The following is a 5,573-nucleotide window of genomic DNA, read 5'->3' as shown; positions in this document are numbered from 1 at the left end:
CTTCATTCGTAGTTGCGGATGCTTGCGAGAGGGGTTAATCATAAGTGGGATGTTTTCCAAGTAAGGGCAGCACCCAAGCACCGGTCTACCCACATATCATACTATCAAAGTAGCAAACACGAATCATATGAACATGATGAAAACTAGCTTGACAGAAATTCCCATGTGTCTTCGGGAGCGCTTTACCTCCTATATGAGTTTGTACAGGCTTGTCCCTTAATACAAAAGGGATTGGGCCACTTTGCTGCACCGTTGTTACTTTTGTTACTTGCTACTTGCTGCGAATCATCTTTCCACACAACTATCTATTACCGATAATTTCAGTGCTTGCAGAAAATACCTTGCTGAAAACCACTTATCAGATCCTTCTGCTCCTCGTTGGGTTCGACTCTCTTAATTATCGAAAGGACTACGATAGATCCCCTACACTTGTGGGTCATAAAGACTCTTTTCTGGCACCGTTGCCGGGGAGTGAAGCGCCTTTGGTAAGTGGAATTTGGTAAGGAAACATTTATATAGTGTGCTGAAATTTATTTTCACTTCTCACTATGGAAACTAATCATTTGAGGAGATTGTTCGGGGTATGTTCACCTCGAACAAAAGCACAAGGAGTTGCTCCTCAACCTGCTGCACCTACTGAAAATATTTTCTATGAATTTCCTTCGGGTATGCTTGAGAAATTACTGGCTAATCCTTTTACAGGAGATGGAACATCACATCCCTACTTGCATCTAATCTATGTAGATGAAGTTTGTGGTTTATTTAAGCTTGCAGGTTTGCCCGAGGATGAGGTCAAGAAGAAGGTCTTTCCCTTATCTTTGAGGGAAAGATCATTGACATGGTATAGGCTATGTGATGATACTGGATCATGGAACTACAACCGATTGAAATTGGAATTTCATCAAAGGTTTTATCCTATGCATTTGGTACATCGTGATCGTAATTATATTTATAATTTTTGGCCTCGTGACATAGAAAGTATAGCTCAATCTTGGGGGAGGCTTAAATCAATGTTATATTCATTCCCCAACCATGAGCTCTCGAGAGAAATTATCATTCAGAACTTCTATGCTCGGCTTTCTCATGATAATCGCGGCATGCTTGACACTTCTTGTACCAGTTCTTTTATGAAGAGAGATATTGTCTTCAAATGGAATTTATTGGAAAGAATTAAACGCAACTCTGAAGACTGGGAGTTTGATGAAGGTAAGGAGTCACGTATGAATCTCGAGTTCGATTGCGTTAAATCCATTGTTAAAACAAATACTTTTTGTGATTTTAGCGCTAAATATGGACTTGACTCTGAGATAGTAGCTTCATTGTGTGAATCATTTGCTTCTCATATTGATCTCCCTAAAGAGACGTGGTTTAAATATCATCCTCCCTTAGAAGTCAATATAGTTAAACCCAATCCAGTTGAAGAGAAAGTCATTGCTTATAATGATCCCATTGTTGCTAGTGCTTACATTGAGAAACGACCTTTCCCTGTTAGGATAAAGGGTCAGTCTAAAGTTTCAACTGTCATACGTAGGGGCTACAATAGAACACCTACACCCCCTGAGCAAATTAGAATTGAACGTAGCATTGCTATTATCAAAGATCTCTTGTCCGACAATGTTGATGGACATGATATTCACTTATGTGAAGATGCTGCTAGAATTACTAAACCACATGCTAGAGACAAACATAGGCCTGTTGTTGGCACGCTTGTTGTTTCTGTTAAGACAGGAGATCATTGTTATCATGGTTTATGTGACGTGGGTGCTATTGTTAGTGCAATACTTCAATCCTTATGTGATGAAATTAAAGACGAGATTGCACCTGTTGAGATGGCACCTATTGATGTCACTATTCAGCTTGCCAATAGAGATACTATGTGTCGTTCGGGAATTATTAGAGATGTTGAAGTCTTGTGTGGTAAAACAAAGTATCCATCTAATTTTCTCGTTCTTGCTACCAAACAACATAGCTTTTGTCCCATCATATTTGGCATACCCTTCCTCAATACTGTCAATGCTCATATTGACTGTGAGAAGCAAACTGTCACTGTTGGCTTTGAAGGTGTGTCACATGAGTTCAATTTCTCCAAGTTTGGTAGACAACCTCATGAAAAAGAGTTGTCTAGTAAGGATAAAATTATAGCTCTAGCTTCTATTGCTGTGCCTCCTACTGATCCTTTAGAGCAATACTTGCTTGAGCATGAAAATGATATGCATATGGATGAAAGGAATGAGATAGATAGAGTTATCTTTGAACAACATCCTATCCTTAAGAATAATTTGCCCGTTGAACTGCTTGGAGATCCACCCCCACCAAAGGGTGATCCTGTGTTCGAGCTTAAACAGTTGCCTGATACTCTTAAGTATGCTTATCTTGATGAAAAAGAGATATACCCTGTTATTATTAGTGCTAGCCTCTCAGAGCATGAAGAAAAGACGTTACTAAAAACTCTGAGGAAACACCGTGCTGCTATTGGATATACTCTTGATGATCTTAAGGGCATTAGTCCCACTCTATGCAAGCACAAGATTAAAACCGACCCTGATTCCAAACCAGTTGCCGATCATCAACGGAGATTCAATCCTAAGATGAAAGGGGTAATAAGAAAAGAAATACTGAAGCTCCTGGAAGCGGGTATTATCTATCATGTTGCTCATAGTGATTGGGTGAGTCCGGTGCATTGCGTCCCTAAGAAGGGAGGTATTACCGTTGTCCCTAATGATAAGGATGAATTGATCCCACAGAGGATTATTACTCGCGATAGGATGGTGATTGATTTTAGGAAATTGAATAAGGCCACTAGGAAAGATCATTACTCTTTCCCTTTTATCGACCAAATGCTAGAAAGACTGTCTAAACACACAGACTTCTGCTTTCTAGATGGTTATTCTGGTTTCTCCCAAATACATGTTGCACAATCTGATCAGGAGGAAACCATTTTAACTTGCCCTTTGGGTAACTTTTCTTATAGATCTATGCCTTTTGGCTTATGTAATGCACCTTCTACCTTTCAAAGATGTAGGATGGCTATATTCTCTGACTTTTATGAAAAGATTGTTGAGGTTTTCATGGATGACTTCTCCGTCTACGGGTCTTCTTTTGATGATTGCCTCAACAACCTTGATCGAGTCTTGCAGAGATGTAAAGATACCAACCTTGTCTTGAATTGGGAGAAGTGCCACTTTATGGTTAATGAAGGCATTGTCTTAGGACATAAAATTTCTGAAAGAGGTATGGAAGTCGATAAGGCTAAGGTTGATGTGATCGAAAAAATGCCATGCCCTACAGATGTCAAAGGTATAAGAAGTTTCCTTGGTCATGCTGGTTTCTATAGAAGGTTAATTAAGGACTTTTCTAAGATTTCTAGGCCTCTTACCAATCTCTTGCAAAAGGATATTCCTTTTGTTTTTGACGATAATTGTGAGGAAGCCTTCGAAATACTTAAAAAGGCCTTGATAACTGCGCCTATTGTTGAACCACCTGATTGGAACTTACCTTTTGAAATCATGTGTGATGCTAGTGATTATGCTGTTGGCACTGTTCTAGGACAAAAATTGATAAGAAGTTGAATGTTATTCACTATTCTAGTAAAACTCTAGACAGTGCCCAAAGAAACTATGCTACTACGGAAAATGAATTTTTAGCAGTCATGTTTGCATGTGAAAAGTTCAGATCTTAAATTGTAGATTCCAAGGTTAGTATTCACACTGATCAAGCTGCTATAAAGTACCTCATGTAAAAGAAAGACGCTAAACCTAGACTTATCAGATGGGTTCTGTTGCTACAAGAATTTGATTTGCATGTTGTTGATAGGAAGGGTGCTGAGAACCCCGTAGCAGATAACTTGTCTAGGTTGGAGAATGTTCTTGATGACCCACAACCTATTGATGATAGCTTTCCTAATGAGAAACTGAATGTCATCAATGCTTCACGTAGTACACTATGGCATGCTAATTATGCAAACTATATCATTGCCAAATATATACCACCAAGTTTCACATACCAGCAAAAGAAGAAATTCTTCTTTGATTTGAGACATTACTTTTGGGATGATCCTCACCTTTATAAGGAAGGAGTAGATGGTGTTATTAGACGTTGTGTACCTGAACATGAACAGGGACAAATCCTACAGAAGTGTCACTCCGAGGCTTACGGAGGACACCATGCGGGAGATAGAACTGCACACAAGGTATTGCAATCATGTTTCTATTGGCCCACTCTCTTCAAGGATGCCCGTAAGTTTGTCTTGTCTTGTGACGAATGTCAAAGGATAGGTAATATTGGTAAACGTCAGGAAATGCCTATGAATTATTCACTTGTAATGGAACCATTTGATGTTTGGGGCTTTGATTATATGGGACCTTTTCCAAAATCCAACGGGTATACTCATATCCTAGTTGCTGTTGATTACATTACTAAGTGGGTAGAAGCTATCCCAACTAGTAGTGCTGATCACAACACCTCTATCAGGATGCTTAAAGGAGTTATTTTCCCTAGATTTGGAGTCCCTAGATATCTAATGACTGATGGTGGTTCACATTTTATTCATGGTGCTTTCCGTAAAACGCTTGCTAAGTATGATGTCAACCATAGAGTTGCATCTCCCTATCATCCCCAGTCTAGTGGTCAAGTATAGCTAAGCAATAGAGAGATTAAACTAATTCTGCAAAAGACTGTTAATATGTCTAGAAAGAATTGGTCTAAGAAGCTCGATGATGCACTGTGGGCTTATAGAACTTCTTATAAGAATCCCATGGGCATGTCTCCGTACAAAATGGTTTACAGTAAAGCATGTCATTTACCTCTTGAGCTAGAGCATAAGGCTTATTGGGCAATCAAAGATCTCAACTTTGATTTCAAACTTGCTGGTGAGAAGAGGTTATTTGATATTAGCTCACTTAATGAATGGAGAGCTCAAGCATATGAAAATGCCAAGTTGTTCAAAGAAAAGGTTAAGAGGTGGCATGATAAAAGGATACAAAAACGTGAGTTCAATGTAGGTGATTATGTCTTGCTATATAATTCCCGTTTAAGATTTTTTGCAGGCAAGCTTATCTCTAAATGGGAAGGTCCTTACATTGTTGAGGAAGTATATCGTTCCGGTGCCATCAAGATCAACAACACGGAAGGTAATTTTCCGAGAGTGGTAAATGGGCACAGAATCAAGCATTATATCTCAGGTACACCTATAAATGTTGAAAGCAATATTATCAATGCCATAACTCCGGAGGAGTACATAAGGGATAATTATCAGCCTGTTTCAGACTCCGAAAATGAAGAGGTATGTGATTCGGTAAGTAAACCGACTCCAAAACTTTTCCACTAGGATTTTTTCTTCGTTTTGGAATTTTTAGAAAAATAGAAAAATTTAAAGTAGTCCCGAAAGCGCACGAGGAGGCAACAAGCCTGCCAGGCGCGGGCCACCCCCCCGGCCGTGCCTGGGGGCTTGTGACCACCTTGTGTGCCTCCCGGACTCCGTTTTCTTGTTGAGTACTCCTTCTGGTCGGGAAAAAATCATTATATATTCTCCCGAAAGGTGTGACCCTCGTATCACGCAATTTTCCTCTATTTTC

Source organism: Hordeum vulgare, chromosome 4H (assembly GCF_904849725.1).
Source record: "Hordeum vulgare subsp. vulgare chromosome 4H, MorexV3_pseudomolecules_assembly, whole genome shotgun sequence".
In the NCBI taxonomy this organism is placed as follows: Eukaryota; Viridiplantae; Streptophyta; class Magnoliopsida; order Poales; family Poaceae; genus Hordeum; species Hordeum vulgare.
Note: the sequence above shows the minus strand (reverse complement) of the source record.